At 44.0% G+C, this 11,690-nt stretch overlaps 1 pseudogene across 1 annotated transcript in view; it reads left to right on the forward strand.

The window, feature by feature from the left end:
- LOC144783315 (olfactomedin-4-like) overlaps positions 1-9,691 on the forward strand; it is a 33,805-nt pseudogene extending 24,114 nt beyond the window's left edge. The window contains exons 5-6 of the transcript XR_013601428.1: positions 837-842; positions 8,860-9,691. The product of XR_013601428.1 is annotated as an olfactomedin-4-like (transcript). The remainder of the gene's footprint in view (positions 1-836; positions 843-8,859) is intronic.
- Positions 9,692-11,690: the final 1,999 nt, after the last annotated feature.

Genomic DNA, 11,690 nt, shown 5'->3' on the forward strand with positions numbered 1-11,690 from the left:
AAGCTGAAATATAGCACTAACTGTTGTTGCTTTTTTACATTTTGTGCAGTTACACTGCTTTGCAAAACCCTAATGCCTATCATTAGGTATATCAGGTTTTTAACAACTTTAACAATGTATTTGAAGAACTGCATCTCAAAAGATGAGATGAAAGCACATTGCTTAATTACCTTGGTCCACCTTCTCTTAACAGATTGAGAGGGACAGACAGCCTATGTCTAGTAGAAACATGTACGGTCTTGTATCCAATTCCACCCGCAGTGAAGAAGGAGCTGCAAGTCAGGGCTAGTTGCAGACGTTGGCTGCATATGCACAAATAATGGATAAAGGAACTGGTTGGCTACTAGCCGCCTGGGCTGGGGACTGCCATGCCCAAGCGATACCCTCTTCACACTCACCACTGTGGCCAGTCAGGTGCAGAAAATAAAGTCAGTTTTAATTCTGGCAATGATGGATATTGTAACATGAGGGTTCCTGTGAGAATGTCATCCTTTTTGCCCTGATAACACCCATTCTTTTACTTATACTGGTGGTAACTGAGTCTGACTGTGCCCTGGGCTCTGCTAACCAGGGCCTGTGTTCTAATGAAAAAGGCATACGGTAATTAGGTATAATTATATGCAAATTCGACTTTGGAATTAAAGGTACCTCCAAAGTGGTAATATATTTTATTTTTACATATCAGCCACCCCTAAGGTCGCCCCCACGTGCCCAGGGGTGGGGTGACTTGTAACTTTTAGCAGGGACATTATAAAAGATGTTGTACATGCCCTGGTGAGGGGAAAACTTCACCCAAGCAGTCATAGGTTTTTAACTGCTCAATGGGTTTCCCATAGATCCTGGTTATTATCATGTTTATCATTATTTTGTTTTCTCTGTATTAATAGTTAGATACCTTTTTTACAAAAAGATTCAAACCCTTCCATGAGCCGTTGCAAGGATAATTCTCTGAAGGCTACAATAACCACATCACCTGCGAACATGCAAACATTTGTATTGGAATTAACTTGTTCTCCATCTTAGGTACGTCAAGGCCATGGTTGATATGAAACTTCCCTTTGCCATTAAAATAGATAGTGAATAGGACTGTGGCTAGAACGACGCCCTGCCTGACTCCTCCCTGTATATATATTTTCAAACGTGATAACTCCATGTTCAAATTATAAAAGACCCCTATTTGGTTAGAACACCATTCCAAGATCTCGCCCATAGTGGCCTTAAGGGGTATAGTCCTATGTCCATGACAATGCTCACGAATTGTTTGTTTATATAATGGATTGCAGGATGTGGATGAATGACACACTGACGAAGGCTCACGCCGAAACGCGTCTGTGCTTTTCTGTTCCCTCTAATTAAACTTTGGTTTACTCTTGGTCCGCGAGTGCTGCCTCTTTCCTAAAGGATTTTGGGAGAGTTTGAGCGTTAATATATATATATATATATATATATATACGTATCTATACATTTGCCCTTGCTCCTATATTTCACTGTAGCTGTAATTCCTATATGCAGCCCCATTAATAGCATCAGTAGGTGGTTGGGGACTTCATATTGCTCCAGGGTACTCCAGAGCTTTGACTGGTTGCAGGGGTGGCCTTAGGCATGTGCAAGCTGTGCACCTGCACAGGGCCGCCAACCCCAGGGGCCGCCACACCAATATATATCCTTAATATAATAATACTCTGAGGATGGATACATATTTGCGTGGCTGCCCCTGGCAGGGATTTGGCGGCCTCAGGCCCTGTTCCACTTCCAAACACCCTGACCCCCCCCCTTAAAACACCTTCCTAAGCTCTGGGGGGCTCCGCCCCGCCTGGACCCCCTCTTCCGGGGCCCCCTACCCACGCTCCCTGCCCAGGACCGCCATGAGCCTAGAGCCACCCCTGCTGGTTGACACTGTTGAAGGCTGTCCTTAGGTCTATAAAAACCAAGAAGAGGTGATAGTTTCATAAGACCATGTACTTTAGGCAGATCATGTACAGTTTCAATACTTGATCAATTGTGCTCTGCCCTTTATGAAATCTGGCCTGAAGATAAGATATGATGCAAGTATTATCCACCACAGACTGCAAACGAGACAGTAGCAAGTTATCGGAGATCTTACCTACGCCACCAAGTAGAGATATAGCACGGTAATAGGTGGGGGTCATCTCTCCTCCATTTTTTGTGAATTGCCACTTTTATTGATGACCTCCAGGAGTCCTGGACCGCCCCTTCTGCCAATATGGCGTGAAAGCCAAGGTTAATGGGTCCAGCCAGGCGTCAAGAGTGCTTTTAAACACATCAACTGGGATCTTATCTGGGCCTTTGCCGATTTTTGGTATTCAATGGCTTTAACTACTTCTGCCTTATTAAATGCATCTTCTGCATGATTGCACTGGGGTGGTGTCATTTTATGTATGTTTATAGTCTTTTGATCACCAAAAGGGCCTATTTCCATGGTGAATTCTTCAATCTCTACAGACGTTTGATATAGCAAAGCAAAGTGCTCAATCCATCCAGAGGGCCTTATATTGGCCTCCAAGTTTCTGGAAAGTTCTATGCAGCCCCAATGAATAATTTCCCAGTACTTCTATGAATCCTTCTGATCGATTGCAGCTTGTAGGGCTTGCAAAGCCTTGGTAAACTGGTTCCTTTTCTAATATCATATGAGGATTTTATATTCCCTTCTGGCTTCCAGCAGCTATGCCTCACCCCCCGCAACTATCCTTCTATTTTTGAGGACTGCTATGAGTACTTTTTTCATTTTAAAGCATTCCTTGTCGTACCACTCAAGGTAAGAAAATTGTGTTGTGTATCCCTGGTTCCTTAATATGCCCATAACACTTGTGACTTTAAACAGCTGCTTGAAGTGTTCAATCGTCATGGGCCCTAATGCCAAGTCCTCCATGCCCAGAGAAACATATTGCTCACTCCATTGGGGACTGGAAGAGAAGTCAACTGTTTTCAATTTGGGTACATCTCTAGAAAAAATATTCCTATTCACATTCCGGATCAGGCTGCAGTGCAGTGAGGGATTTGCCTGGAACCATGTCTCAACAGGGACTTTTGAGAGATCAAACATGAGCTAAAGAGGATCATGATCACTTTCTATTCTTTCTTCAGCCCACATGTCAGCAATTAGATGCCAGGCTTCTACATTTACCATGATGTAATCAATGATGCTTGCTTCCCTGCACGATAGATGGGTTTTGGGCGGTAATCTGAAGTTTTTCGGACAAGGTGTGGCTTCAGGCCTCCTTCGAGGACTATTGTGCTCAATTGTTTGCCTTTTTTGTTGATCTATAGCCTTGAATGTGGGAGGTGGCAAGCCCCTTGCATAGCCACTTCAATTACTGTTTGTTCCTACAAGATCGGGTGGAGACTGGTGTTCGTGTTCCCACATAACATAATGATTCTGGTCAGGTTCTTTGCTCCCCTGCCATTCTTGTCCAGCTACGGAATGTGTGTACGTCTATCTTGTTCAAAAATGGAGAGCAACTAGTCAAGGGAGTTTAAGAACACCAATGTTTCTTCCTTCAAACACAGTAGTGGTAAATATATATTGAGGAGAATATGACCTCTTTACCCTTTTTTTTTTAGTTTCATATAGCGCAAACTAGACCAGAGAAATCGGGAATCAGAGCACTGCACATGAGCACCAGTCTCACTACAGAAGGACCCTTGTTCAGCTTTAGTTGTTGAGGGGCATATTACCAAAGCCCTATGGCCACCACAACATCACTTTTTGTGACGTTTTGGTGGCGATAGGGTCAGCGCCCTATTGCTAAGGCAGCGCTAAACCACATAACATGGCTAAAAGCAACGTTAAGTGGCTTAACGCTGCCTTGGTAATAGGACCCCTTTCCCGCTTAAATTAGCGTGAAAGGGGCATGCAGTGGGTGTTTCTGTGGGCGTTCCACCGCAACACCCATTCACTTCGACCCTGCCACCTATTATCAAGAGAGGCGATAATAGGTGGCAGCGTCGAACTTAAGACCAGGAAAATCCTGGTCTTAAGGTGGCGAAATGACGAGAAATGTTTCATTTCTCCTCGCTTTTGCTTTTTCCATGTGTGCTGCCTTCTGCAGCACACATGAAAAAAGCAAAATGCCAAGTGTTATGTTGTGTGGACCACCATATGTTGGTTAGTTAATGAGGGGTGTCCTCCTAAGTAGTCTCTGGTCAGAGTTCCAATGGTATCGCCCAGGGGAAATGTGAGGAGCAATAAATGGAGGCCGTGACCTGACATCCGGGTCAGATCGATACACCACAACCAATGTGCCTGACTGTGTGGTTATTTCTGCTGCGGCCCACATACTTATATACTGGGTGCTCGTGCAACCTTTACGTACATTCTCTGTCCGGAGGACCTAACACCAAGGTTTGTTTATGTACAGGAAGGTGTCCCTCCCTGTACACAAACAAACCTTTTTTTAAAATGCAATTTTGTACCTTACATGTGTAAGTTACAAAGTTACATTTTAGGTTTGTTTAGGTACAGGAAGGGACACCTTCCTGTACATAAACAAACCTCCCTGCTCGCAGACACCCTTGCACTCTGGTGCAAGGGTGCCTGCGTTGGCGTTGCCGTGAGACATAGCACCATCGCAGGGGAAAACGCTAGGCTGCACCATATCCTTGGTTATATGATGCAGCCTGGCGCTTCCGAAGTGGTGATGAGAGGTGTTAAGCCAAGGCGATTAACGCCTCTCACCGCCACTTACTAGATAATATGCCCCCGAATGTTCTTATTTACGATAAAATAGATTATTTTAGGCTTGTGGGTGAAGCTGGCTTTTACCCAGATGAGAAAACCACCCTTAGCTCTTCCTTTTGGCTGCCTGATTGCCAGGGTGTTGAAAGAGAGAAAACCCTCCAGGGCATAATTTTCCAATGCCCATATTTCTTGCAGACAGCAGATGTCTTGCATCTTAAAGTAGGCTGCCCAGTTCCTGTCTTCCATCTTTTTGCCCAGTCCAGCTATGCTCCAGCTAAGTAGTTGAAAGTATTTAGCCACAGGAGGGAGGGAGGGGGGGAGTCGCCGTATTTTCTTTAATTGAATGCTTGGCTGCCCAGCAGTATCCGGAATATCCCACCTGGGCTTGTGCTGTGGGTTTGGAGGAATAGGTTTTATTACAGGCTGCATGTCAGGCATAGGTTGACTCCCCAGGAATGGCTTTCCTTCCACAACAATTTCTTGGTTCACTGCCACAGGGGAACTCAGATTGTTTTAGCTTGTATTTTAAAGGAGGGGGAAGAAAAGGACAACAGGCTCTTGTTAAAGCTGGAAAATAGCAGAGCACTGTTTTAGATAATGGGCTTTGGTCCTTATTTTGACCCCCTCTTAGACATTGAAGGATATGATTCAGTAAGGGATTTGTTGACTGTTATATCCCAATTTTAAGAAGACATTAGTGTATTTGAGAATGTTGACCGCTATGGCGTTTTGCGCCACAGAGTAAGAGTTTGCCCCTTTCCCCGAGGGGCTAGTGTGACACAAAGCGTACCCTAACCAGGTCATTCAATGTTATCTGGAGTGGACCTGACAGTGCATTGGCCAGCTTAAGGATGTTGCCCCTGTTTAGAATGTCATAATTTCCCCTGGATTGGTATAATGGGGTAATACCACGGCCACCTTTTCAAGGGGTCCTTTATTGAGCTATATAGAGTGCTTAGCATTGCTGCGACTGACAGGTAATAGTGGGCTGTCCTATTATAGGGCTTGTTTTGGAGGTGCTACATGGGCTGAGGTGTTAGAGGACATGATACATTTGATTCACCTTGGTATTCAGGTGTGTTCTGAGTCTAATTTCAAGTATTGGAATTGATGCAAGATGTGAGTACAATTTATTTGAGGAAGGTCATTGTAGAGAGCCTTTCCTAGTTCATACTGGTTCTGCTGATATAGATGCAATTCATCAGTATTTGGTGGGTTGCAGTTTAAGTGAAGTGGCAGAGTTGATGGGGTTGGTGCCGCTAGCTTAGGCCATCGCAGCTCCCTTGCTGACATTCATCCTATAATTGATTGTTGGTTGTGCATAATGGTGTGATTGTGCTGGGACACTACCCACAGGGGGTTTCTATGGTTACTGGAGCAGTCACCAGTAGTGGCCAGTCTTGCCTCTGCCTTGGCCATTTTAGCAGGAGATCATCTCAGGGGTCTGCGGGATTGCCTCCAAGGACCCCGTGCATAGCTGCCCATTTGGGATTATGTTGACACTGAAATTGGCATTCCTTGGATTCCTGTGGAACAAAGTCTATGCTTGTATTAATTGGAGCCAATGCTTGGGGTCCAGTTGTATATAGCAGCATCGATTCTACTGCTAGTGGGGGTTGATGTCACTCCTTCAACTGCCTCTGAACTGGAAGCCTGCGTCAATCTTTGGCCTGTGGGCAATCTATTAATATGTGTGTGTAGCTTACACTGTTTATCACATGGGAGACCTTTGTAAGTCAAAGTCCAGGGTGACGTTGAGGAGTTTTTGGTGTAAGGGAGCTGTGTGTTTATAGTTGGAACATACATTAAAACATACATGGAGGCGGTGGTTTTCCTTCTGTTGTGGCAACTGCAGTGTTTGGTTTGGATTGACATATTTGATGGCCCAGTTGTAACTGAAGCTGTGACAGCCACTCCGGGAACCCTCTGTCCTGCCATATTCCGTGTATTGTTTTCGCTTGGTGAATTTTAGCCTAAGTAAGAACAAAGGCTACCTGCCCAGTCTGAGATTTGACCTAATTTCTGTAGAGTTACTACTGCTACCAGTTCTCTTCTTGCTGGTTTTGTGTCTATTTGTACTATATTCATTGCAAGGTTTGTTTTTGGGGTGGCGGTGGTCTGTGGTCGCATTATTAGATGCCTGGCTGACCAACCTTGATATGCCCTTCTTGCAGTTGTCTAGAACTAAATGCATAATGTGTGGTACCTAGAGGAATTTGTCCAGAATAGATGAACAGGGACATGCCTCATTCACCATTGGTGCCTGGATTCATTTGTTTTTCACTGCTTCTTCAATTGCAGCCATTCTCTGGTCAATCCATATGACTGAGTTCAGAGTGTTTAAGAATTCTCTCAGTGCCTGAGTTTTCTATTACATTTTTGTGAACTCTACACTATCACACAGCAATGGAGAAAGAAAGAGGTTCAGTAAGTGGTCCCTCCTCTGCCTTGGCTCCCCACCTCTTTACTTACATTTGCTATTTCATCCCACAGTCACCACCTAGAGTTGGCTGAAGTGGTAATCACCCCTTGAGCCACCAGGAGTGCACAGAGTATATTACATTTCCCTTATTTCTTAGGGGCAGTCTGGCGCACTCTGCGAGTCACCATGGTGCAACCATATGCCTGGGACAGGGTGGCTGCTGGAACGCTTCTGCTGATGCCAGTATAGGATTGATGTAGGAGCTTGTTCCATCAGATGCCTCTGCTGCACTGCCACTACTGCTAATTTATCATGTTAATTTTTCTCCAACTCTCACGTTGTCCTCCCATCTACCCTCTTGACTCTCTTCACTCAGAGGGAATATTTTGGAGAACTAAAATGTCAATATTAACAACTGTATTTTTTGGACATTCTATGAAGTTCTAAGAATTATAAACAAGTGTCACTCACTAGATAGGGATCTTTGGTAATGGTTCCCCTCAGATAAAGTGAAATAAAGGCCGTTTAATAAGTTACCAGTAACTACCTGTGACAAGCAGCCAATTCACCATCAAATGTAAGCTCCTGCTTCCAAGAGAACTCTCTCTGGACGAACATTCTACATTCCTAGCAGGAGCAGGAGCAATAATGGTGGTGATACACGATTAAAGAATATAACAGTAACTAAGACTCACTCTTATTAAAAAGCAAGCAGCTGGATAATTATTCCTTAAAAGAGAAACATGTGTTACTGAGGTGTTTGTGGAATACTATGGTAGTAGGATATTTTTTTTTAAAAACGAACGCAATTGGTGACCAAATCATGATCAAATTTAGAATAAGTGCAAACCTCCCAAGTTTCCATATTTCAGGAAAGAGTAGCTGATCCTGTCCATACCTCTTAGTTGCATCCCTGTACTTGTGTTTCTCTTTATCCTTTTGTAAATTCCTGACCATAGTACCAGGATGCCAAGAAAAACTTGGACTAGAAAAGCTTGTCGTACCCACAATCGCTCTGGGAGTGAGAATTAAATCAGAACTTGTTAAAGAGAAAAGGCTATTGGAAAACCACTCCAGATAACATGAAATTTGTCAAACTCTTGTACCCCTTTTATCCAAACTTAGGAAAACATTGCCAGGTCTTGACTTCCTAAAATGGCCAACATTGAGAGCTACAGGGAAAATGAGTTAAAGGTCATTATAAAAATCTATGGCATCTATTTAAAGAGCTGCTCTTGTATCTCTTTAATGGGCAGCTGCAGCTTAGTTAGAAATACTCCAACTGCCAACCCTCATCCCAGTCACACAAGCATTCCATGCATGTCAATCACACTCACATTCTAACCTGGAACACTCACACTGGCTGAGTAGCTAGATGCAGAGAAGTGCAGTAACATAAACACTAATCCCAGAATACTACACATACATTAAAGGAGCAAGCTATATCTAGATAAAGAAAAAAAGAAAGGCCTTCAACTTTGTAAAGTCAAAACCTTGAAACAGTGTTGTACCACTTTATCGCTGTCAAAATATCGACCTCAGCTTATATAGTGACCAGAGTATCGACTCCGAACAGTCTTCAAGATGGAGTAAATAATAGTAAACACAGAACGATAATCCTAGAGCCAATATATAGGTATGATAAATGGACTCCCGATTTTTTGATGGTCAATTATGTGACACAAAGATAAATCATCTACAAAAATGTTATTGTTCTTTTTTTTTTCTTTTTCCTCAGGTACCTGCGATCATGGAAGTTTTGTTAATGTCTCCAAGCCCGTTGTAGTGCAACTGAACTACAGAGGCTCCAGTTATTATTGTGGTGGTTGGGGAAAGGACTCCTTTGTCAACACCGACAACAAGGACATCTATTGGATTGCCACTCTTGAAACAGATGTTCGGTCCATGAAATCTGTTCGCCTGCATCCCACATTTGATGCCCTACTGATCTACAAACCATTAGCAGACAAGACTATTCCGAATGCCAACTGGGGCCAAGGCAGCGGTATGGTCCTGTACAATAATACTATGTACTACAATTGTTTTGGCACAGGAAAACTGTGTAAGTTCAATTTAGGGACTAATACATATGAAGGCAAGACTCTCCTTTATGCCACCCACACCAACCGTTTTTCCTATGCTTGAGTTCAATGGCAGGATATAGACCTCTCTGCTGATGAAGCAGGGCTTTGGGTTATTTATTCCACAGAAGCCAATGTTGGCAATATTGTCATTAGTAAGCTGAACGCCACCTCCTTGGACGTGGAGGGGACCTGGTTAACCTCTCAGTATAAGCCGGGGGTGACCAATGCATTCATGATCTGCGGGGTCCTCTATGCCACCAGGACAGTGAACACCCGCAGAGAAGAGATATTTTACATGTATGACACAAATACAACCCAAGAAGGGCGACTGAGCATCATGATTGACAAGGTAGTGGAAACGGTGCAGAGTCTGAGCTACAACCCCAATGACCACAAGCTCTACATGTTCAACAATGGCTACCAGGTTAACTATGATGTTACCTTTAAGCCAGGCCCACCCAAGCACTGAAAACTATGGCACTTACTATGAGGAAGATATCAGCCACTAAGGGTTGTACTAAGTGCAGTAGAGTATTTAAATGACCAGGTTTGTAGTTCAGAATCCCAAACTAAGTTGACATTTTTCTAGCAATATATACTGGTACTACCTTAGATCCCCCTCGCCCCCACCCCACCCCATCAACATTTGCTTCAGTTACTTGAACTTGGAAGCGGTACTGAAAAATGTTGGAGTGTTTTATAATACAGCCATATTAAAAGACGTTAAAGCTCTATGCAGAGGACGTTAACCACAGTTGAGACAAAGGAAATGGTTCAAAATAAGAGGGAAGGCAATTAACAGGTGTTAACGCCTGATAGCATGTGGGGAAAAGGAGATTTACATCTGTTCCCATAACGTTACCAAGCCCAGGCAACCCCAGGCAAGCACACCTACTCTCTCTGTCTGCTTCTTGTGCCTGCCACTGAACATCCAATACAGGTAAATAACAGTAGTTAGTGTCAGCATTCTATGCTTCTCAATTCACCCATCCATCCTCAGTTGCACACATAATATGGGCCCGATGATGATGCCATAGGAAACCGCATCGACCCTGGGTTGGAGCCGTTCCTAAGGCAATGTAATCTCCTGTTTGGATTCATATCCGACCGACCCATTTGGATGGGTTTGGTCAGAAATTAACCCAAACAGGATTTCCAAATGGCTTCTGCCATTCAGAGAACCTATCTGCCATTCATAAAGGGGCCTGTAATCCCAAGGGTTGCTCTTTCCGCCTGAGGGATTACGATGGCAGATTCTGACAGCCTTTCTGTGTCGGTCTTTCCGACACAGAAAGGCTGTGCGAATCTGACTTTGGAGGCTCCCAGCAGGGCCCCAATGGGTGATGGTGGCCCCCTGTTTATCCCTGCACCCCGTGGCAGGCACCTTGAGGTGCCTGCCACGGGGTGCAGGGATGAATTGCACCTCTGCTCTTTACAATGAGAATAGTAAAGAATATGATTGCGAACAGTGTTCGGTCATATCCTACTTGATTTTTTGGGACTGCCAACAGGAGGTCGGTCAAGTCCCACTTCCAGATCGATGTCGGACAGACTCAGGTCTGTCTGATGTCCAAATCAGCCCCTAGTGCTAATAGGAGGTGTACTACACCCCGCAGTGTCCTTTACTTAAATGTGGCTTTTCTTTATAAGTATGTGCTGTCAAGTTACATCATAGAATCAAATGTATGACCCCCTCTTTCTCCGTAAGCCAAATATGGCTTTTTGAAGAAGTGGATTGGCATTATTGTCTCATTTCTACACCTCGTTTTTCCAATCAGAACTCATCTGTGCTTCTAAATATATGGAAGAAACAAGGATACAGATAGATGCGCTCTGTGGTGAACAAAATTCCGAAAAGGAAAATAATCCTTCTGCCACAAATATCTTCCTAAGGTTCTTGGCTTCATGGCCACAAGCCTTAGGACCCTGTGTTACCGCACTTTTATTCAAAACATTTGAACACTGATTATTTTTAAGTATGTATGTTTTAGCTGTTTTTGTGCCTGTAATTCCTCATTAAATAAGGCCAAAACATACACTGATTCTTCCTTTATTCCATTCTTCCAAGCAGCAACCCTTCCTGGGCTCTCCCAGCCTTCTTTCCCTTTCAGCCAGTCAGACATGAAGACGTGCATGGAACAATTATCCATGCATCATCCTTTGGGCAGCAGCTCTGAAATGTTGGATTCTTACATGTTATGGAGCACTGAGCAGCCAAAATACCATCTTCCCCCAAGGGTCCCGTTATAGGTTGCCTGGAAATCAGGGGGGGGGGGGGGGTACAGGGCTTGAAATAACTATTCTGACCATTATCTCCACCCCTGGATGCCGGCATTTGGAGTTAAAGTGCCAGGAACTGGGAATAACATGTGGACCCCGGAACAACAGGTCCTTTATGGATTTTCCATTCCCGTAATCTTACCCAAAAGCATTTTCCACCTGCTCCGAGTAGGTGGATAACGTCGGAGAACCCATAGGTGGTTTT

Source organism: Lissotriton helveticus, chromosome 9 (assembly GCF_964261635.1).
Source record: "Lissotriton helveticus chromosome 9, aLisHel1.1, whole genome shotgun sequence".
Taxonomy (NCBI): Eukaryota; Metazoa; Chordata; class Amphibia; order Caudata; family Salamandridae; genus Lissotriton; species Lissotriton helveticus.